General features: G+C 46.4%; 2 long non-coding RNA genes across 4 annotated transcripts in view; one reads left to right on the top strand and one right to left on the bottom strand.

Moving 5' to 3' along the window:
* Positions 1 to 10,313: 10,313 nt before the first annotated feature.
* LOC109551206 (uncharacterized) lies at positions 10,314 to 23,469 on the bottom strand. 2 transcript variants are annotated; one of them, XR_002177938.3, is made up of 3 exons: positions 23,289 to 23,469; positions 18,808 to 18,938; positions 10,314 to 16,157 (listed from the first exon to the last, which is right to left on the bottom strand). It is a non-coding gene; the product is annotated as an uncharacterized lncRNA (long non-coding RNA). The 2 variants fall into 2 exon arrangements; XR_012325706.1 differs by having other exon boundaries at positions 23,277 to 23,305.
* Positions 22,764 to 24,192, top strand: part of LOC109551234 (uncharacterized) — a 77,068-nt gene continuing 75,639 nt past the window's right edge. For both annotated transcript variants that reach the window (XR_002177978.3, XR_012325707.1), the window contains exon 1: positions 22,764 to 22,981. This is a non-coding gene — a long non-coding RNA (uncharacterized lncRNA). The remainder of the gene's footprint in view (positions 22,982 to 24,192) is intronic.

Consider the following 24,192-nt stretch of genomic DNA (forward strand, 5'->3'; position numbering starts at 1 on the left):
CTCTTCCACAGCGATGCTCGGGTTTGACATGTCTGAGGTTTTAGGCAGCTTGGATGTTAAAAACCCTACAAGATTTATGTTCCTGTGGGTCACCCAAATGGGGGGCAGGAAAGCTGAATTTACTTCCCACTTCTTTGGTTCACTGTCAAAATGAGCAGAAGTTTGGGTGGGGGGATCCAAGCAAACCACTCGAGGTCCAGGCGAAGGATACCTGGGATGGAGACTGGACGAGGGCAGCGTGGAAGACAGGAGCTTGGATTCTGAGGTCTGGTCTTAGCTCTGCCACCTGACAGCTTGGAGGTATCACTTGGGCAACACTCGCATCTCTCTACAGTTGTTAAATGGGCTAATAATCTTGGCTTCAGCTATCATGAGACTCAAATAAGATAATGTACTAAAGACTTTTAGCACGATGTCTGGCATCTGATGGATAATACATGGAGGTAAATTGTATTTCCGTTCCAATTCAAATTCATAAACATTTGTGGGCAGTCTGCTTTAAAGGCAAGCAGTAGGGGAGTAGCTCAGCCCCCCTTCCGAGTGACTCTTTCTTTCCATACGTTAATATACTTAATCAGGTTGCAGTCCAGTCTTGCCGGCCAGCTGAGCCTCTTTTCGGTGACATCTGTTCTCTGATCCATTAGTCACAGCGTTTTCAGTTCGACATCTGGAACAGTCTTTGTTTCCTCATTCCCAAATTCTGAAGTAGATTTTCCCTGTAACACCCAATCACTGACTCTGGAGGCCTGCCTATGAGAAGATGGATGGGGTCCTCTTTTAAACCTCTGTAACTAAGTTATAAAAATTTTTTTGGAGCTAGAAGGGGAATATTTTGAGTTCTTGAATCCCTTATCTGCCTAAAAGCAGAGCCTCCCAGAAGAACTGTAAAGAACTCAATTGTCATAAATCCCCTTTCTAGGAGCAACTCTAATCTGAGACAAGTCAGCACCACGCCCAAACAGACATGGTCACAAAACCATTGTATCTCTCATCCACCCTTAAGGGCCCACTTATCTTTCTTATATGGTGCCCTTCCTCCTCTCCCCTTCATCTCTTAAGATGTGATGAAATAAAATTCATAAAGACAAGAAAAATTTAAATATACAATTTTTCTTTGCCCGTTTGGGCCTCCTCCCTCCCCTGTAGTATATACTGTGCATCTGCATTAACCAGACCTCCTTAGGAAATAGCATTCCTTCTTATTTTTTAAATTTTTTATTTTTTTTACTGTTTAAAAGTGTTTTTTTTTTAATTTTTTAAAATTTTTGGCTGTGTTGGGTCTTCGTTTCTGTGCGAGGGCTTTCTCTAGTTGCGGCAAGCAGGGGCCACTCTTCATCGCCGTGCGCCGGCCTCTCACCATCGCGGCCTCTCTTATTGCAGAGCACAGGCTCCGGACGCGCAGGCTCAGCGACCATGGCTCACGGGCCCAGTTGCTCCGCGGCATGTGGGATCTTCCCAGACCAGGGCTCGAACCCGTGTCCCCTGCATTGGCACGCAGATTCTCAACCACTGCGCCACGAGGGAAGCCCTAAAAGTGTTTTTTTTTAACATCTTTATTGGACTATAATTGCTTTACATTGTTGTGTTAGTTTCTGCTGTATAACAAAGTGAATCAGCTATATGTATACATATATCCCCACATTCCCTCCCTCTTGCGTCTCCCTCCCTCCCACGCACCCTATCCCACCCCTCTAGGTGGTCACAAACCACCGAGCTGATCTCCCTGTGCTATGCGGCTGCTTCCTGCTAGCTATCTATTTTACATTTGGTAGTGTATATATAACATCCCTTCTTAATCTCATCAAGAGTCAACATTTTTTAGGAGATAACCTTCTTAATCTTGTAAGGGGCCACATGACCCATGACCCACTACTCTTGGACATGTAGATCTGGATTGTATAAACTGTCAATAATATGTCATTTAGGGCACGGTCCTCTGTCTCAAAAAAGTATATAACTGTGCTTCGACCTCTAATGGGTGGAGCAGTTCTCAGAGCTTTCTGAGAGGCTGTACCTGGGTTATAATTCTCAGTTTGGCGCAAATAAAATTTTCCATTTCTTTCTTAGATCGACTGATTAATTTTTTCGTTGACAGATGGTATATAAGCCCCAAATTCTAATTGCTTCTTTGAACCACACTTCTTTGTGAACTCCCATTCAAACGTGATTAAAATCCATCTTTTCTCTTGCTAATCTATCTTTTGTCAGTTTAATTCGCAGACCCCCAAAATCTGAGCCTAAGATAACCTAACTAAAGATTATTCATAAACTAAAAAACAAAACACAAAATCAGTGTACGAAAGTGTACATTTCGTATTCTGAGTATTTGAGTGTTTTTTTTCCCTTTCTATCAAACATGACATTTTTTCGAAAGCATTGTCTCTGGTGCCCCGGCTTTACCAGTGCCTGAACGTATCTGTATATTGGGTAATCCAAGCCTGACCATTGTTAGTCCTGACTTTATAGACCAGGAAGTAAATGCTAGGAGTTGAGGGCACGTAGTCAGTCGGTAAGGAGTGGGGTCAGGATAAAATTGAACCTGTTGAAGGAGTCGAAGCCTTCTACTACACAACATCAGTGAACCCTTTAGGCTGTCCCCAGTTTTTCTTTATGGTCAAAGGCACTGAGATAAACATCTTTGGGCATGAAGCTTCAGGCACAAGTAGCTCCGAATACTTCCATAGAATAAGCTCTTAGAGGTGGAATTTTGAACTCAAAGCCTGTGAACACTTTTAGCATCTATGTTATTAATGTTTCTGCTAATATTTTCTCATTTCTGAGGAACCAGAAAATCCAGCACTTGAACTTGCTTTTCCTTGTGGTTGCTGCTTCTACTCTCCAGAAAGGAAGTTTTGTTCAGGAAAAAATAATACAAAACTTGGAAGTAAAGCAGAGAGATATTTGTGTGACCTTTAATATCATATGAGAATATGCCCTAATAGGCCCAGCTGAGGGTCAGCAGATTCTCTGAAGAAATATAACTGCATTTGACGAACAATTGATTGTTATTGTTATTTTAACAATTTCACAGTTTGGGGAGGTCCTATTGCCACCCAAGAACTCCCTAAAGTAGAGAGCAGCCCCTAGATGAAGAACCCACAGAAAATATAATTTTGAGATCCTTTGTTCCTCCCCAGCATTCTTGTGTCAGAGTTGCTTTAACCAACCCGTGAATTTTTGCCAGGATAAGGCGTATTTGACTCATTTTCATAGCTCTTATGCATCCAAGTCTGATGATCGTACCTATCTGTCTGTTGTGGTTAAGATGTCTGTCTTTCAAAAATTAGAAACAGAAAATGTGGTTTTCAAAGTCATGTGTATCTGCCCACTGGAAACTTGTAGGACCTAGTTATTGGCTCTCAGAGGAGAATTTGAAAGGTCTGGGCCCCAGAAGTGCTGACCAGAGAAAAGGCCTGGTAGACGAGGTTGGACGTTGAACGCCTATCTTCCAGCTTAGAGACTGGAAGTGTTGCAGGAAGGGGGACCCCTTCCAGGGCCCAAAAATGGGCTCTTGTCTAACACTCAGAAATGAATTGTCCAAGGAGACACACGTACTGACAAAGCAGAAGACTTTATCGGGAAGGGGTACCGGGCGGAGAGCAGCAGGGTAAGGGAACCCAGGAGACCTGCTCTGCCACGTGGCTCACAGCCTCAGACTTTATGGTAATGGGGTAAGTTTCTGGGTTGTCTCTGGCCATCTGACTCACGGTTCTTCCTGGTGGCATGTTCATCTCTCAGCCAAGTTGGATTCCTGAGGGTTTCTGCGAGGTTGGCAGGACATATGGTCTTCTCCCTCCTCCTTTTGGCCCCTCCGGAATTCTCCTGGTTAGTTTTCTGTGGCAGCATCGTGGTCTTTATCAGGACCTCCTGTGTGAGACAACTCAGGCAAGTGGTTACCATTGTGCCTGGCCAAGGCAGGCGGTTTCAGCCAACAGTTCCTTAACAGAAGCCTGGGTTAGGGTCTGTGGTACCATGGCTTGTGCTGGAAAGTCTGTGGAAGCTTCCAAAGGTGAAGTAGAGACCTGGGCTTGCAGGCTTCTGTCAACATTTCTTTGTTTAAGGAATTTTGTGGGATGGAACCATGAAAGATCCCCAGAGTGGATGGGGAGAAGGTAGTAGCTTACAGCTTTCTTTTTGTCCAGCTCTGCACTTTCAGGGTTGTTTACCTGCAGTTTATTTTTGTTTGTTTTTTCCTGAATGCATATGTGTCAGTGTTGGTATTTGTGTTTGACCCATGGCTGAAGTTGCAGTACTGACACTTGTGGTTCTTGTTTGTGTATCTGTAAATGAGAAAAACCTTTGCCCCTCCTCACAGAGGGAAAGGAATTGACCATTTATGACCATCTGTTTGTAATTGTAGCCCTGTATATCTGTAGTTGGCTTCATTAGGGGAAGCTGGGATAACAGATGATAGGAATCTGTCATTTGTACTCATTATAGGGATCTCAAGAGAAGGAAAAGAAATGCAAATAGGTATCAAGCTAATAATTAGCAGTCTGTTCTCAAAATGCACTGAGGTTTTGTTTCAATCACGTATGGTAAGACGGGCAAACATGGCAATGATTGTCATGGGTAGAAGTTTATACTCACAGAAGCTAGAGGCAGGGCATGACATACAGGGCCATGTGGGGAAGCCCCAGGCTCCATTAGGAGACAGAAGGGAGGAAGCATGACCCAGAGCCTTCATTGGGGTTTTCATGGGAAGGAATGGGCGAAACAGGGTAGGTATGTTGAGTAAGCTTAGTATTAGATAAACAACTTTGGTGGGCTCTGGGTTGTAGAGGTGGTCCCTAGTTGCCTGGTATCTAACCCTGAGGTGACTTAGTGCCAGGATAATATTGACTAGGTGTGTGACAATTGAATAAAAGAGATGGTTGGGGGTGTGGGCTCTGGACTGGTTGATTTGTATATCAAAGGTGTGAATGCAGGAGGGGGTGTTTGCTCTCTAGGAATTAGCTAGTCCTGGGAGAGGCAGTCTGTCTAGGATCAAGGCCTCAAGTGCCAAAGCATTTTGAATATTAATACAGAAAATTAGAAAATATAGTCAATACACAGTCATTTAAAAAGTACTAAGGAAAACTTCTATGAAGTATTTTAAATATTTGATGCATGAATGCAGAATTATACCTGGATCCACATTCACCAATACTCTTTTTCTTTTTTTGCGGTACATGGGCCTCCCACTGCCGTGGCAGGAGCACAGGCTCCGGATGCGCAGGCTCAGCGGCCATGGCTCACGGGCCCAGCCGCTCCGCGGCATGTGGGATCCTCCCGGACCGGGGCACGAACCCATGTCCCCTGCATCAGCAGGCGGACTCTCAACCACTGCGCCACCAGGGAAGCCCACCAATACCCTTAATAGAGGTGAATCCTTGAACAGATAAGACTGATTTGGTTTAAAAACAGCTGATGCTTCATCCTGATTTTATCGCAATGTGGAGTGTAACGTAAAGGTACATCTCATTTTAGGTAAGATTTGGGGTTATTTTTTTGTTTTCTTTGGAAAGCCGAATTAATTTGGACTTTCTAATTTTTTGATACTGGTTATATGGATTAGACAAATTATCATCCCTGGTCAAAAGCATCTGTCTCAGCTTCTCTGGTTCCACTCTGTCAGTCAGGGTTCAGAGGTCATTGGGAGATGGAAACCATCCCATTTATTTCAACAGAGTTCAGAATAAATCATTGTTGACTAGTTGTAAAAAGGTAACTGACAAGGCAAAAAGAAAATACCAACTAATCACAGATGTAAGAACTGTGGGGAGCTCCTGCCACCGCTGGGCTGAGGGGACAGAGCAAAGAGGTTGGGATTACTAAAACGTAGAACATGGAGGAGGGGTTCTGTGGAGCTGGAACTTAGCCTCTGAGGAGGGGCTGCAGTCCGAACCCTGCCAGTGCCTCTGAGGGGAGTGCAATGAAGGTGACTCTGCTGCTCCTTGGAAGGAACTGCCACTGCCAGGTGAAGATGCATTGCTGGGGTGACGCTGTCAGGAACAGGTAGCAAACAGGAAGGAGCAAATCCCATGTCCCTGCTCCAGCCTTGCAGGTGCCTGCAATTACCCGCTACTAGTAGAGGCGATCAGGAGCAGATGGCTAAGAAGAAGAGTGCTTGTATACAGCCCAGCCAGCATCACAGGTGGAGTATAAAGGCTGGGTGGGGAGCTGAGAGGTAGTAGCTTAATAAATGGCATACCCAGCTTTTTCTAGTTTCTTAATAATCACCTAGTAAATGAAGCAGAGTTGTAGTTTCTTTATACTTCTCTTATTAGCAGTTATCTTCCCTTTCAAAGGTTCAGACTTTTGGTTCGCTGGCATAGTATTCACTTCTGTGTGTGTGCAAAGCAGTTTTCCTGTCTATATTATAGAAGCTGGGGCTTTTTGGTCATCTTTTTTTAAAATTAATTAATTAATTTATTTATGGCTGTGTTGGGTCTTCGTTTCTGTGCGAGGGCTTTCTCTAGTTGTGGCAAGCGGCGGCCACTCATCGCGGTGCGCGGGCCTCTCACTATCGCGGCCTCTGTTGTTGCGGAGCACAGGCTCCAGACGCGCAGGCTCAGCAGCCGTGGCTCACGGGCCTAGTTGCTCTGCGGCATGCGAGATCCTCCCAGACCAGGGCTCGAACCCGTGTCCCCTGCATTAGCAGGCAGACTCTCAACCACTGCGCCACCAGGGAAGCCCTTGGTCATCTTTTACTGCGATATTTCATAGCCTCCCTATCCAGGTCATAAAGTCTTTCAAAGGAAGTGATACGTGCTCTCCCCAACAGTGCCTCGTGCAGGGACAGGACCACAGAAGGGCTGAATACTTACAGACTGAATGAGTAATGTGGCTTCTTAAAAGAACTCCTTCCTGGTCATCATCTTTGCTCTCCTTCTCACGCACAACTCTGCTTCCTCTCCACATGTAGCCAATCAAGGATGGTCATCTACTTCATCTCTATGCTGGGGCAGGGCAATCATTTGCTTTCAAAACATTTGCTTTCAAAACTGGGTTCAAAACATCTGCTATCAATAAGTTTGGAAACGGGAGGTTGCCAAGGGCTTTCTCTGCAGGACCCAGGGCTGGGAGGGAATTCTCACAAGCTCACTGGGGTAGGCTTGCAATAATAGCTACACTGGCTGAACACCAAGAAAAATGCCCAGTGGGGGAATTTCATGACATGGGGCTTCCTGTGATCAATGCAGAGCTATGTAGCTGATTTCTTGCTTACAGAACACAATATACGTGTTGAACACTGCACTGCAGCAACAGAGTATACCACTTCCTGGGGGAGTTCTATGGCAAGGAGAGAGGGGACAGGAAATAGCATTTATAATCATTGTGAACTCAGTGTAGATCAGGCTTCCCTCAACTGTTCACTGCAAACAACCCAAGTGTCCATCAGCTGATGAACGGATAACACAAGGTAGTATATCCATGTAACGGAAATCTTGTTCAGCAACAAAAAGAAACGAAGTGCTAATCCCTCCTACAACGTGGATGGACCTTGAAAACATGTTCTATGAAAGGAGCCAGTCAGAAAACACCACATATTGTATGATTCCATTTATATGAAATGTCCAGAATAGAAAAATCTGTAGAGACAGAAGGTAGATTAACAGTTGCCAGGGGCTGAGGGGAGGGAGGGAGGGATGGAAGTGACTTCTAGCAGGTACAGGTTTTTGGTTTTGTTTTCTTTACATAAAAGAATTTTTTATTGTTATCATTGCAGTTGGGAAAGTATGCAAGTGTGTCGTTGTCATTTCACAATTACCAGGGTAATAGAAGGCCAGAATAATTTAAATACATGACAAATTATAGTACTTTTTTTTTTTTTTTTTTGCGGTACGCGGGCCTCTCACTGTTGTGGCTTCTCCCGTTGCGGAGCACAGGCTCCAGACGCGCAGGCTCAGCGGCCATGGCCCACGGGCCCAGCCGCTCCGCGGCATGTGGGATCTTCCCAGACCGGGGCACGAACCCGTGTCCCCTGCATCGGCAGGCGGACTCTCAACCACTGCGCCACCAGGGAAGCCCTATAATAGTACTTTTAATACCTTCTCCCATTGGAGCTGCTGATTAATTGTAAATGGGACTGATTTCTTTCCTCTTCTCTCTCTTAGCCTGCACAGTCTCTGACAGACACGTTCACAGCAGCTTATCGTTAGCAATATGGTCCAAAGTAGACAGCAGTAGAAAGAACTGAGGTGTCTTAGATGAACCTCCAACAATATAATCAGCCCTGAACACTGGAGAATTGGCTGAAACATAAAAATATATCACTGCAATGAATGTCCAATGGTTTCAAATAAAATAAAAAATGGATTTGATTTTCAGTCCAAGAGCCCCAAGTTTAAAATGTATTTTAACATTAGCAACCATGCCATCTCTGAAATATATGTGACAGCTCAACAAAAATCCCAGAAAATGCAGTGCCTAAGGAGAGATCAGATGCATGAAGTTGGAAATGAAATTCATTGGAAGCAGGCTACGAAATAGTGTACTTGTTTTCATGGTGCTGATACAACTTTCAGTGACACCGTGCATATTTAACTGAACGTAATTTTGTATTAAACAACAAATAATTTATGGTGACTGGTCAGGTTTTACACACATACATTGGTATAAATTAATTCACATCCAAAAAAGCATGGAAACACAACATAATTGTGAATGCGTTCTTCCAACAGTTGGATATCGCATCAGTAATGCTGTTTGATGTCTTCTACCTCTTCTTTGGGTTTAGTCCAATATTTAGGACAAATGCGACGTTAAAGGTAAGATACCTATATTTGTCTTCTTTTTTAATTGAAGTATAGTTGATTACAATATTATATAAGTTACAGGTGTACAATATAGTGATACACAATTTTTAAAAGGTTATACTTCATTTATGGTTATTATAAAATATTGGCTATATCCCCTGTGTTGTACAATACATCCTAGCTTATTTTATACCTAATAGTTTGAGCTACTGGGCTTTTTGGGGGGTGATGAAAATGTTCTGGAATTAGATCGTGGTGATGGTCGCACAACGTTGTACTAAAAACCACTGAATTGTATACTTTAAATGGTGAGTTTTATAGTATGTAAATTATATCTCAAGTTTTTCAAAAAGGAAAAAGAAATACTGTAAAAAAAAAAAAAATCAAAACCATTCACTAGTACCATGAGTTTCCTGCTGCAGTTTTCTAAATATTCGAATGCTACCATGGTTTTCAACATTCAATAACATGGTAATGGCAACTGATTTAAGAAGTTGCTGGCAAACGTGGGTTTTACAGCGTTCCTCCCCTAGAAGTTTACAGCCAGAGTTTATTTCAGACTCAGATTGGAAGGTCTGGCCAGCTGACTTCAGAAGCTGTGACGGCATGTGCCCTGTGCCCTAGCAATTGTAGCATTTCTTCCCAGTAGAGGTGATTGTCTATTTAGATGTAAGTTATTAAAAGAGAGGGACCATACTTTCTCCAACTCTTGCGCCCCCGCCCCCCTTAGCTATCTATTTCCATACGCAGAACATGGAGACAAACTTTTTCCTCTTTTCCTTAATTGTAGGAGAAAAAAATGCAGCTCCATAAAATCCAATACTGAGTTTGATCCATTTAATTAAATAGGTGGAAGCAAATAGTGTCACCCTCTCCCTTCAAAAGAGTAAGGCATAGGAATTCATACCAAAAACAGTTAAGGAAATGCACATTCCAGTTACTAGGAACTTTTTCCTTGTTACTCTTTGATTGAGCTGAAGTACAGAGCCCTTGAACGTTCTCCTCATCTTTCTACTTTGTGCCGCTTTTCTCCATGTGAGATCCTTTTATCTCAGGACTCTTTCATTTGCAAGAGAAAGAAGTTCAACTCAGACTTCCAGAAGCTTCAGTTAGAAAGGAGCCAAGGAGACAGAGTACGATGTGCCAAGCAGGGATCACATGCCCATCACTGGGACCACGGAGGCCTGGGCATCCCACCAGAACGAGCATAATTTGGCAGAGTTCCAAGCAGTCCTCTGTACTCTGTCCCCTTTTGCTTTGGTGTATAATATTATTAATTGTATTAGTTATCTAATGTTGTGTAACAGATTACCCCCAAACTTACTGATTTAACACAGTAAACACTAATAATAATAATAAAACAGTAAACACTTATTATCTCACATTTTCTGTTGGCCAGGAATTTGGGAGTAGCGTAGCTGGGTAGTTCTGTCTCTGGGTCTCTCATAAGGTTGCAGGATCAAGATGTCAGTCAGGGCTGCAGTTGTCTGAAGCCATGATTGGGGCTAGAGGATCCACTTCCACGCTGGCTCTCTCACATGGGTGGCAAGTTCATGCTGGCTGTTAGCAGAAAGCCTCAATTCATTACCACATGGACTTCTCCATAGGGCAGCTTGAGTGTCCTCACAACACAGCAGCTGGCTTCTGCCAGAGCAAGCGATCCCAGAGGACAGAGAACTGTTTGGAACTCTGCCAAATTATTCTAGTAGTTATTCTAGGTGAAGGCTGCAACGTCTTTTATGACCTAGCTTCTGAAGTTACATTCCATCATGTCCACAATGCCCTATTGATCACACAGGTCAGCCCATGGTGGGAAGGGACCATACAAGGGTGTGAATGTCAGGGGCAGAGCCATTGTATGGTCACCTTGGAGGCTGACTGCTACATAAGCCATAAGATAAAGGGCCATTTCAATGGAATTAGCTGGGAATTTCCCTCTATGTCTCTCAACACAAACCCTAAATCCTGGCTGTGACACCTCAAAAGAGCAGATTGCACCTGTTGGCAGAAGAGCAAGAGGAATGAGCAGGGATTAGACAGAGGGAGGAAAATTCACTGAGGAATAGTGTAGGAAGGGTTTAGACTCACCCATCAGAAAAAAGGAAAGAACTGGATTGGAATATATAAAGGGGCTGGAAGAGATCCCATTTTGCCAAATTACAGGAGAATGGAGAGGGGTTCCCTTTTTAAAGCCAGAAAGTTGTAGGAACATTCAAAGCTGCCTTCCAATGAATCCCAGTCTGCTGGGGTGCTCTGGGTTGAGAATGTAGACACCACCTTCTGAGGTGAGGTCAAAAAGGTCAGCACGGTTCCTACAAACTGCTCCTCGGCAAACTCCCTAGGTTTGGAATCCTGCCCTAGAGGGGTCACATGCATAGTTTCTCAAGTGCCCCTGAGACTGGGCCCTATTTAGGCTGGGGTCCCAGGTGGCCTCATTAGAATAAAGCAACTGGAGGGATCTGGGCAGCTCACTCTGCAGCTGTTTTCCTTGCCAGCTATTTTGGTTTCCTGGGTGGGGATGTTGCACCAGACCAAACCAAGTCTAAAGATCCGGCTCACATGTGGGGTGGAGGCTGGACCTCCCTCTCCCACAACGTTGTGGTTTGAGGAGGAGATATCTTTCCATTTCTTTGAATCATCTTCAGTTTCCTTTACTAACGTTTTGTAGTTCTCAGGATAAAAGTCTTTCATCTTCTTGGTGAGATTTATTCATAAGTATTTTCCTTTTTTTAAATGTGATTTTAAAAGGGATTGTTCATTTACATTCCCTTTCTGATATTTCATTGTTAGTGTAAAGAAATGCAACTGAGTTCTGTATGTTAATCTTGTCCTGCTCCCTTGCTGAATTCATCTATCAGTTCTAGTAGTTTTGGTGTGGAGTCTTTAGGGTTTTCTATATATAGTATCATGTCATCTGCGTATAATGACAATTTTACCTCTTCCGTACCAATTTGAATATCTTTTATTTCTTTTTCTTGTCTGATTGCTGTGGCTATGTCTTCCAATACTATGTTGAATATAAGTGGTGAGAGTGGGCATCCTTATCTTGTTCCAGACTTTAGTGGGAAGGCTTTCAGCTTTTCACTATTGAGTATTATATTGGCTGTGAGTTTGTCATAAATAGCTTTCATTATGTTGAGATATGTTCCCTCTATATCCACTTTTGTAAGGGTTTTTATCAGGATGGATGTTGAATTTTATCAAATGCTTTTTCTGCATCTATTGAGATGATCATGTGGTTTTTGTCTTTTATTGATGTGGCGTGTGGCTTTGAGAGACTAGAGTTGTCACAGGGAGGCATGTGTGTGCTTGTGTGTGTGTGTGTTTATGTTGGGCCCCTAAACCTCTAGTTGTTTGCAGGCTTGATATTGTAGAGAAACTATTGCCAACTGAATTACTGCCATGTTTGAACATTTGTGTTTATATTTAGTATAAATATAGCTGATCCAAATGACTTGTGTTTTGAGTAGGAATGCAAAGTTCAGGAAGAAAATAAGGGGAAAATCGAAAAACCCTCTCCTTCCCCAAGTTCTTGAACAGTTGTGGTCCTATGATTCTAAGTCATGTTATGTGCTTTATCCCCACGTGTGCCTCCTTTGTCCCCAGAACCAAGGTAGAGATGTTCGTGCCACTGGCAGACTCTCCAGGCAGATTTGGGGTGAATGTCTTTATGCTATGCTTTAGGATGACTGTGTCTGGTCCTGAATCGGAAAACTGAAGAGCCCTGGACTGGTCCTGAGAAAGTCCTGGGTTTGCATCCTGCTTCTGTCTCCAGCCAGCCTTGCAAACTTAGCTTCTCTGAGCCTCAGTTTCATCATCTAAATCACAGGTGATAAGACTGGTCAGGCTTGTGGGGAAGATTGAATGTGACAATGAAGGTGAAAGTGGGATAGGTGTGTATGGTTTTTTTTTTTTTTTTTGTCAGACACAGGTGAATAAGTCATGTCAAGCCACCACGGGTGTGGCCACCTGCTGTCTGCTGCTGAGCCTTGCCCATCTGATTAGGATGGGTGCTTGTCAGCGTGCTCCACCTGCCATAATAATGGCTCCAAATCCCAGGGCAACTGACAGGGCTGGGGCCAGGTTTTGTGGGGCTTAAACCTTATACAATTTGGGGATACGCTCCGTAAGGGAAAAAATGTGAACATATGGCCTGGGCCTCTCCAAGATCTTGAAAGAGGCCCTTGCAAGTGGAGGAGGCTGAAGCTTCTTTGGTTTCAAGATAATTCTGCCTCTTCCTTCTGGTTTTGTTTTTTTTTTTGCGGTACGCGGGCCTCTCACTGTTGTGGCCTCTCCCGTTGCGGAGCACAGGCTCCGGACGCGCAGGCTCAGCAGCCATGGCTCACGGGCCCAGCCGCTCCACGGCATGTGGGATCCTCCCGGACCGGGGCACGAACCCATGTTCCCTGCATCGGCAGGTGGACTCTCAACCACTGCGCCACCAGGGAAGCCCTGCCTCTTGCTTCTGGACTTGATGTGTGTCTGAGATCTGAGCATCACTGGAAGCAGGCCAAGTTTCGAACAACATTTGCCCCCCTGCATTTTCTGGATTGGGAATTTCAGGAGTCTTCCCAGATGTCGAAGCTAAATCCCACTGTGATATACTCTGAGCAGTCCCTGGCTGGTCCTCAACTCACTCAGGGTTGGCTCTTCCTCTGATCATGATCTCTCCCCCTGAGATCCTTGCGAGGTCAAAGCCGGAGCCCTCATTTTGCGGGTAGAGGAAATGTGGCCCTGAGCTGGGCAGTGACTCACCTGAGGTCACACAGCCTGTTAATGGCAGAGCTTAGAGAGGAAACTGGAGCCCCTGTGTCCCATGTAGATTCTCTTTCCACCATGTCCCCTTGAATCTAAGTCTTCCTGAAGTTATTCCTGACGGTCACCCAATCATCCGTCTAGAACGTGCTACCATTGACCCTGTCTGACAGCTATTTATGCTTCTAACTGGGGAGTGCCGTGTTTGCTCACCGCTGAGCGGAACGGGTTGCCTTTGACTTGGCCAGCGCGGACTCTTGTGGCCTCTTCCTAGCTCTCCCTTGGGGTCTGGCAGCACCAACAGGAGGTCAGGCCTAAACAGCTCCCTCACCCCAGACGTGGCCATAGGCATCGCCCCCTGCACACCACCAGGAGGTCCCCGGGCCCTGGTGCCTGTCCCCTGCTGTTGGCTCTGTCCCAGTTCCTGTTCGTGCTCTCTGTCTTCTCCCCGGAAGCTGACCCTGCAGGCTGACCTTACCTCAGAATCTGACCTTTGCTTGCCTCTGGCTCACGTATCTCCAGCAAATACCTGTCCCAGGTACCTGCACACCTGTCCCTGGGCCCAAGTCAGAGCGCTGATTCAGCCAAGACAGAAATCCAAAGGTCCACCCAGGACCCCTACACGGAGGGGTCCAATAAAATGGGGTGAGTGTGCGCCTGAGTGTGTGGAAGGAGCCCACTGTTCTTTCAGCTCTGAGCAAGTCCATCCCGCTGACCCTAAACTGTAGGAAAGTCAATACTTATTGTCCCCTTGGGGTCAAGGCTGATTAATAAATGGTTCCAGTTGTACCAGTGGTTAAACTACTGAAATATGTTAATATCAATGAGTAACGAACTGCAGCCACACATCCCCTGAGTGCCCTCTGCCAACCCAGCCCCCCAGCCCCTGTGCCACAGCCCCCGGGACCTTCCCATGATCCACAAGGTAAAGGGTTGGCCCTTGGCCCAGTAGGAGGCTTCCAGGACCTTGCCCCAGTTCTGAGGCCTGTGTCTGCCCTGACTGGTGGGAGTCTGGCCATACTGTGATTCAATGCTCTGAATATCACAGCTCCTGGAGTTGACTTTGGTCCCCTCTTCTGCTACTAAATGGGCCCCGTGTGGCCCAGTTTCTGATGTGGCCAGCTCCAGCTGCACTCCTCTCCCTGGTGGTGTGTACCTGCTGACACCTTGCCCCAAGGATAGAGGTCCGAACAGTCTTCCCAGGAAGGACTTTTGCAGCCCAGCATGGCGCTGTCTGCGGCTCCTCTCTCTGACCAACCACTCTGGAGACGGCCTGAATGAACTCAGGTCTCTGTAACCATACTGCCGACCCCTGTCTGGGCTTGGCTACATCTTCTGGCACTCTCTCTGGGTTCTGCAGCACCTCCACACACCTGAAGGGTGGTTTTGGTTCAGATTCCAGGCCTTCCCATCCTGCCCTGTTTCACTGGGATTAACCGGGCTGTGCCTGACAGTGTGTCCACATAAGCCCAGGAGCAGCAGAGAGGGGCAAAGCACGTCCTCCACCACCTTTAAATGCCCTCACCTCTGCACATATATAAAGGCAGCCATCCAGCCCCTTTCCTACACTTTTCATCCTCACCACAGTGTCACACTCATCTGGTATCCTCTGGGCTGTGTACGACCCTCCCCTTCTGACTCAAATTCCCCTGGAGCCCAGATCCCAGCCAGCAGCCTGGCAAAAAAGCATCAGATAGACAGAGGCTGAGAGTGGCTGAGTGTGTCATTCCTTAGGCTACCTGTGCCCCTCCTACTTCACCCCCTTTCGATTGAAAATAAGGCCTAAATAGAGAAACAGAGACTTAGAGCACTAATGGTATATTCAAGGCATTGGTGTGGAAGATACCTGGGGGGCAGTTTTCACCTCTAAAGCAGAGAACTGTCTGTTCTGCACAGATATTGGAAAGGCCTGAGATCAGAGAATAATAAAAGAAAATAATAGTTAGCATTTAAAAAAAATAAATTTACTTATTTATTTTTGTCTGCGTTGGGTCTTTGTTGCTGCACGCGGGCTTTCTCTAGTTGCGGCGAGTGGGGGCTACTCTTTGTTGCGGTGCGTGGGCTTCTCATTGCGGTGGCTTCCCTTGTTGCAAAGCATGGGCTCTAGGCACGCGGGCTTCAGTGGTTGTGGCTCGTGGGCTCAGTAGTTGTGGCTTGCGGGCTCTAGAGCACAGGCTCAGTGGTTGTGGAGCACGGGCTTAGTTGCTCTGCAGCATGTGGGATCTCCCCCGACCAGGGATCGAACCTGTGTCCCCTGCATTGGCAGGTGGATTCTTAACCACTGCACCATCAGGGAAGCCCCAGCTAGCATGTTTTGAGTACACAGCCTGAGCAAAGCATTTTGTTGAGCACTTTGCAACCATTTTCTCATTTTCTTCTCCAAGAGACAAATTGCCACAGAATTACAGATGGATGAGGTGCCCAAAGCAGACGCTTCTAAATATTTAAGCCAGCATTCCTTCTCCCTTTTTTCCTTGGTAAGAGTGTCCTGATTTTATTTGAGATGGCACTGTACCCAGAGAAAAGTCTGTATTTCCCAGACTCCTTTGCAGCTGCGTGATTAAGATCTGGCCAACGACACAGTGGAAAAATAATAGTACCTACCCTTATAGAATTATTATGACGATTAAGCAGAATATTCATAAATGTCAAGATGAATGCCTGAAACATAATAAGCAATATAGGCACATTGTTATAATGAACACAGACAGAAAGAACAAAGAAATGAAGTTCGTAGCAATGTACATCATTATAAGGAATGTGACCAGAGAAATAAACTTTGCTCTTTTGGGGGGAAAAAAAAAAGACCTGGCCAATGAGATTTTAAGGAATTGTTCAGGACTTAGGCTCCTTAAAGGAAGTGGTACTCGTTTATCCCTCCCTCTTCCTCCTTCCTGCTGCCTGGAACTCACAGATATTGGCTGGAGTTCCAGCAGCCATAGTGGACCTAGAATGGGAGTCATGCATGGTGGAATAGAAAGATAGAAGAAGCCTAGATCCCCATGGAACCTTCTCAGTAGCTGAGCACAGCCTACCCATGGACTTCTCCTATGTGAAATAATAAAAATGTCTGTGTTTAAGCTACTGCAGCTTCTATTTCTTGAAGCTAAACAAAATTCCTAACTGATACAGGATCTTAGACATCAGGGATTGAGCAAATGGTGCTAGGGAAACTGGATTCCACATGCAAAAGAATGAAGTTGGGCCTTTATCTAAGACCATAAATGAAATTAACTCAAAATGGATTAAATCTAAACATAAGAGCTAGAACTATAAAACTCTTAGAAGAAAACATAAGTGAAAAGCTTTAAGACTGGATTTGGCGATGATTTCTTGAATAGGACAGCAAAGACATAGGCAACAAAATAAAAAATAGACAATTTGGACTTCATCAAAATTAAAAACTTTTGTGGACCAAAGGAAACCATCAATAGAGTACTAAAAAGCAACCCACAGAATGGGAGAAAATATTTGCACATCATATATTTAATAAGTTATTAATATCCAGAATATAGAAAGAACTCCTAAACCGTAATAACCAAAACCAAAACAACCCAATGCAAAAATGGGCAAAGGACCAGAATAGATATTTCTCCAAAGAAGATATGCAAATGGCCAATAAGCACATGAAAAGATATTTAACATCACTAATCATTAGGGAAATGCAAATCAAAACTACAATGAGATACTACTTCACACCCTTTAGGATGGTTATTGTCAGAAAAAAACAGAAAACAAGTTTTGGTGCAGATGTGGAAAAATTGGAACCTTTGGGAATGTAGCAATGGAGCAGCCACTATGGAAAACACTACGGTGGGTCCTCAAAAAAATCAAACATAGAATTATCAACCAGCAATTCCACTTTGGGGTATATATATATATATATATATATATATATATATATATAAAAATCGAGAGCAGGAACTGGAAGAGATATTTGTACACCCATGTTCATAGTAGCATTATTCACAATAGCCAGAATTTGGAAGCAACCCAAGTGTCCACTTATAGATGAATGGATAAAGAAGATGTGGTATATACATGCAATGGAATTGTATTCAGCCTTACAAAGGAATGGAACGCTGACACATGCTACAACATGGATGAACCTTGAAAACATTATGTTGTGTGAAATAAGCCAAACACAAAAGGACAAATATTGTATGATTTCACTTAGATGAAGTCCCCAGAGTAGTCAAATATGTAGTGACAGAGTAGAGAAGTGGTTATTAGGGAGTCGGGGGAGGGGAGTAACAGGGAGTTACTGTTTAAATGGTTATGGAATTTCCGTTTGGGATGATGAAAAAATTCTAGAGATGGATTGTGGTGATGGTTGCACAGCAATGTAGAAGTACTTAATGCTACTGAACTGTACACTTAAAAATGGTTAAAATTGGGCTTCCCTGGTGGCGCAGTGGTTGAGAGTCCACCTGCCGATGCAGGGGACACGGGTTCGTGCCCCGGTCTGGGAAGATCCCACATGCCGCGGAGTGGCTGGGCCCGTGAGCCATGGCCGCTGAGCCTGCTCGTCCGGAGCCTGTGCTCTGCAGTGGGAGAGGCCACAACAGTGAGAGGCCCGCATACCACACACACAAAAAAAAGGTTAAAATGGAAATTTTTATAGTATGAATATTTTGCCACAATAAAAATATTTAATTGTCAATCAATCAATTAGGGGGTCCAACCCCCTTGGTGATAGATGAGCTGAGAAATTATTGGCTCTGAATCACACTGCTACCTGAGTAGCCAGAAGAACTAAACCTGGGTGTCTTCCACCTGGTTCAAAGCCTGCCTCAAGGCCCTGAGTTTGGTGGAACAGGTTTCATCACCTGCCTTACCTCTGTATCCTAGAAATGCTTTTAATCATTTGATTACCCACCTGGTGTTTCTACCTTCAGGCCAAACAGTTCTTTCTTCTGGAAGGGTGGGAAAGAAGAAATGGGGGATGGGGATGAGGCCCTATGTATATGGCTGTGAAGACACCCGTTCCGGGTACAGGTAAGCAAGGTAGCTGCCTTTCTTTCATGGGGATGAGGGATTCTGCAGGAACTCTGCTGGTGAGGGATGGTCTCCTTGTCCTGCTCTAGGGATGGTTCTGTGGTCAGAGCTTCCCTAGCCTCCCTCCCTGCCCCCAACATCCCTCTCTCTACACACACTGCCCCTGGCTACCAGCTGTTGGGGCTTCTTTGGTACTTGGCCTCCCAAGCTAGATTAGAAATTCTCTGAGAGCAGGGATCACATCTTCTTTGCAAATGCCACCCTCTCTCATCCCCTCCTCAACCGTCACCCCAGCATCTGCCAAGCAGCTCACCCAGTGGCCTCCAGGGAACGTTCGCTGGCGGCTTCATGCTCCCAAGCTCACATATCTCATTAGAAGGTGCATCTTGGACATGTCCCTGGTCGTTCTCTGCATAATGACAGAGAGGTCCAGGAAGGCCACATCTGGGAAGAGACAGGGGGAACTTGGGTGAGGTCTGGGAGTGGGCAATAGGATCAGTGCAAAGGTATGAGCCGTGTAGCGACTGCTACAGACCCCAGGAGATGCACCCGAAAGCCTGGTGAGGTGGTCCTGAAAGCTGTCATCTAGGGGAAGACCCAAATGGCAGGGACATTAGTGGGACTGACTCGGAGGAGGCCCATGGCCACCTTCATGCCCAGTACTACTTCCACTGGTCTGGCCTCATGTGGGGTGGATTTGCCCCACCCTTGCCCTTAACTTCCCTGTGTCTCCAAGGTTTGAGGTTGATGGCAGGAGGAAGGGAATGAAGGTTTATGGAGTGTTGGCCAACAGTCACCTGCCCCATCACCCACAGCTTTTCTCAGGGCCAGGCAACCATTCTTCTCATCCCCCCTCTGCCCTGGGCCTGAGCCTCAGGGCCAGAATCAATTTCCACCCTTAAACAGAGACCAGTTTGGAGTCTTGTGAAAATTAACCAGCTCCCACCTCTCTTTCCTGTACTCTTCTGAGGTCTTGTCAAGAAAAATGGTGAAAGACTTTGAAATGGGCAAAGGTCCTTGGGCATCCTTTCAATGGAATGTCAGGGGTTGTCTAGACTGTTGTCTAGACTAGAGGACCCTTCCTGAGTTGTCTGATTCTATGGGGATCTGCGCCTTTTATTGTCATTCATGATGTTGCATCCCTGTAGAGATGGATGTTAACTTATGGAGGGCTGCAGCAGAGGCACAAGATCCTGTTCATAGGAATGCAAACGAAGATGCCAGCTCCGCATCAGTTAGCAAGTTCCCTCCCCCATCCTTGATTGTCTATATAAATGGGTCTGTGTTTTGGATTCTGTGAACTGACTGTAACATCTTACTGGTTCCCTCATTAATTAATTAGTTAAATGAAGTAGAAGCCACGTGTTCATTTTATATTTGCATAAGAGTCATGGTTTTCCATTTAAAATAATTATCCCTCAACAGTTTTAAATAGCTGTCTCCTGCTTAAGTTAAAGGAATAGGGAGGTAGGGGAGGAGAGGAGAGCAGGGAAGTGGGCAGGGTGGAAGGACACGGGAAAAGAGAAAAAGAAAGGAAAAGTCAGGAGAGAAGGATTGAGGGCAGAGACGGCAGGAGAAGGGGATGGGTGGGTGGGGGAGGAACAACATAACCAAGGAGGAAGCCAAAGAAAAGAATCTTCTTGTCCTGCAAACACACAAATGCTCTCCCTCTGCTTGATGGAAAAGTCTTTATTTTGAGTGAGCTGTAAGAGGCCCTCTCTGCTCCTCAGTCTGAGAGGGAAATTATTTTCTGCCTCTCTCGTTTCCCAGGTCACCAGTTATATTAAGCCAATGTCCCTTGATGGCTGCTGTCTATAATTTTTCCACTCCCCACCCTTTTGAGTCAGATTGGAAAATAAGGACATTTTGAAACTTGGACTCTTGGTGATGTAGCCCAGGACTCTTGGGCTCCATGGAGCTGGGCACAGTCCTTACTGAGGGTCCTGTTTAGATCTGAAACAGGAAGGCAAGCAGTGCTGCCAGATTGCTCCCATGGATCCTCAGAGCCTAGCCTGAGGCCCTGGGGAGACCCCCACTGTGTTCCCAGGCCTTTCCCAGCAGCAGGACGTGGCTGTTCCTGTGGTGCCCTGTCTGAGGTTAGAAGTAAGCTCTTTGCCCTGAAATGTCCCCACAGGCCTGGCACGGTTCTGAAATTTAGAGAGTCAATCATCATCATTCTAACAAGCCCTTAATAATACATCCTCAATCTGTCTTTCCAAACTTATCCCCTGCCACACCTGCCTTGCATCCTGCATTCCAGCCAGGCCAGCCTACTTGCTACGCCCCCACAAACTAGTCAAATATTTTCACACCTCTGCCTTTGCTCTAGCTCGTATTTTCACACCTCTGCCTTTGCTCTCGCTCTTCTCTCGGCTTGGAATGCCTTTTCCCTCTCTCCTCCACCCGATGATGTCATCCTTGTGCTTTCCTCTGATTTCCAGGCAGAGTGAATTATTTCCTTCCTTGAGCCTTCGAGTGTACTTTACATACATCTGTACTTGGATAGAATACTCATCACTCTGGTTTGTAATTATTTGCCTGTCTGCCCATCTGTTCTTCAAGGGCAAGAGCCCAGGCTTATTCATGGCCTGTACCCGTACTTGGCTTAGTGCCTGACACACTCATTCAGTCATTTCACAAATTTATTGAGCACTGACTATGTGCCAGGCTGTTTTCTAGGTGCTGGATGAGGAACAAACGGATAAAGTTCTCTGTTCTCGTTGGAGCTTACATTCTTGTTGGGAAGGCAGACAACATACAAATAAGCAGAAATAAGTAACATGTCAGGTTGTGATAAGCGCTAGAAGAAAAATCGAGGGGGCTAAGGGCACAGAGGATGATGGTGTTATTTCAGACAGGACGGTCAGGGAAAGCCCCTCTCCATAAGGTGGCATTTAAATATAGATCTGAAGGAGGGGAGGGAGTGGGTCACGTGGGCACCTGGGGAAACAGCATTCCAGGTAGAGGGAACAGCAAGTGCTAGAGTCCGAGGTGGAAGTGTCTCTGTTGAATTCAAGGGACAGCAGTTAGGGGACTGATATGGTCACAGGAGTGAGTGATAGGAGAGCAGTAGGAGAGGGGCCAGAGCACTTTGACCCTTCATGCCAAGGTAGAAGCTTCAGTTTTTACTCCAAGTGAGCCGGGTAGCCATGGCAGGGATTTGAGAAGAGAGACGATCTAACTTAAATTTAGGAGCATTCATGATCTTATGTGACTTCCTGGCTCTCTTTGGAGAACAGACTGTCCAGGCTGGGTGCTCACGAAGGTCATATGGAATGTGGGACCAGATGCAAATGGCTCTTGAGGAGAGCATGGGCTTATCCCTGATTGGACAGGAAATGGGAGCGTTGGCTCCTTGTACTCTATATTTTGATTCTTGTCCCTTAGAGAAGTGCCCCAGCTGACGAGGATTTTCTGTCCCTGGTCACCGAATGAGCCTGGAGAGACCAGACAGAACTCGTGGGAAATAAACAGAGAACCTGGCCTGCTAAACTGACAGATACTGACTTTGCCTGTAACCATACACCCAAAAAGTCAAGGCAGACTTCCCGGAGTAGGGGGGCTCAATTATCCAGTGATTAATAAAAGGCAAAACGTGACAGGAGAAACTAGCCTTTCACAACCCAGCACTGCCACAGTATGACTGTTGGCTCTGAGTTACCTTCAGGATGGCCCTGGCAAATGATCTCTAATAAAAGCTTGACTGAGAGAAGGAATGAACGACTTTGCCTACCTACTCCTTCCAAGCCCCTTCCCAGGCATATCTGGTAAGTCCTCACCGTTAAAATATCCAATAAAAGTTGAAGACGTCACCACTCCACCCCTCCAAAGAATGGTATCTCTAATGGTGGAATTTCAAGCACCTGGTAAGGCCGGCTCCTAAAGTGCTTTAGGCCAGGGGACTTCCGCGAGCGCCTGTATTTCCATTACAAAAAAGCCTCCAATTCCCACCTCCCTTCTCCCAGGGAGGAACGCGGAGACGGCGGACCGGTAGGGAGGTGTCAGGAGTCGGCGGCGGGGTTCCCGGGGCGTGCCCGCCGCCGGGTCCCGCTCCTGGCGCACAGGGGCGGCGGCGGCGGCGGCGGCGGCGGTGGCGGCACGTGCAGTGGAGGCCGGCGCTCGGCAGGGGGCGCAGAGGACCCGCTCGGCGCGTCCGGAGCCCCGCTCCCCGTCCCCCGCCCCTCCTCCCGCCCGGTCGGCTGCGCGCCCCACCGCCTCACGGCCCCACCCAGCCTCTGGGCGTGTGTGGCCGTTTGTGGGAAGCGCCTTCCTAGGCCGTCCCTCAGCCCCCTGCCCCGGCCCGCGGCCTCAGCCCGTATTCTGGTGGCGCCGCCCCGTCCACAGGCCAACCCCCGTTCCCGCAATTCCTTCCCTTTCAGGTGTGGCCGGTGGGGGACGGCGGTGGTCAGGGTGGGGCATGATCAGGAGGACGTGGGCCTGGGACCCCGGACCGTGGGGATTAGAGGTTTCGTGGAAAGAAGCTGCAGGTGAGAGGTCAGAGCCAATTACACCTCCACACCCAGCCCTCGCCCTTGGCCCGTATGGCCCCAAGCCTTGGGGCTGGGCACACGGGTGAGGGCCCAGAGTAGAGACCCAGGCCCGGGAAAGGCGGGAAGGCATCTGCTGTTTACCTGTACGGGGCCTGCTAGGGGGCAATTAATATCTGAATGAATGAAAGAAAGAGAGAGAAAGAAAGAAATGGAAAGTGGTCTCTCTGCCCAAGACTCGGCTCTGGCCAGTCCTGTGTTGGCACGATACCTCCCAGCAGGGTTTGCCGCTCACCTTGCTGCTTACCTGTCTGTCTCCTCCAGATCATCTTTCCACGCCTCACAGCATTCCTTGCACTTCCTTCCACTGCTCACACGCCCTCACTAGCTTCCGGATCCAATCCCTTCTCCTACAGTCGCCACCACCTACTTGTGGCACATGCCGCACTCTTCTGCTTGAATCTGCTGTCCAGCTACACTAAATCTACTCAGGTTTTCTGAACTGGCCTTCCTCCTGGGCACAGCCCTTTGTCCCTATCAGCATCACCTTCTCCCTTGCCTCCGAATCTTTCTCTTCCTTCAGGGTGTAGCCTTTAAACCTCATTCCCTTCCTTCATGAAGCATTCCCTTGCTTTTTCAACCCATAGTAAGTTTTCTCAGCTCTGACCTATAGCATATATTCCTTGGTTCTTTTTTGGTACCAGTTACCTGTGATGCTTTGTCATATAGTACTTATATGCCTATGTTTTCTCTCTCACTAAATTGTAAGTGAGAGAGGGTGTAAGTGTAAGGGTCCAAGTCTTATTTATCTTCCACTTCAGTTCATCACACGTTTATTGGGCAACTACTATATACCACATATTGAGTCTAGCATATTTGGTCCCAAAGGAGTCTAGGACATAGTCCCCCACAATGAAGTTGGGGAGAAAATAAGACATATGGGGCTCGAGGAAAAGAAGAGGGTATGGCTCCGTCGTGGAGCGCTCACTAGGAAAGCCCCAAATGACATTCTTTGAGCGCACTCAGTATCCTGGATTAGGAAGCCATCTCATTCTCTAAGGGTGTGTCTGCTCATTCATGCAGCCACTTACTCACCCACACCCTCATTCATTCATTCATTCCTTCATGTGATAAATATTTGTCGAGTCCTCACTTTATCCATGTGTCTCATAGGATTCGTCATACATACTGCAGCCCCAGAGCTGGCTGGT

Source organism: Tursiops truncatus, chromosome 14 (genome assembly GCF_011762595.2).
Source record: "Tursiops truncatus isolate mTurTru1 chromosome 14, mTurTru1.mat.Y, whole genome shotgun sequence".
Lineage (NCBI taxonomy): Eukaryota > Metazoa > Chordata > Mammalia > Artiodactyla > Delphinidae > Tursiops > Tursiops truncatus.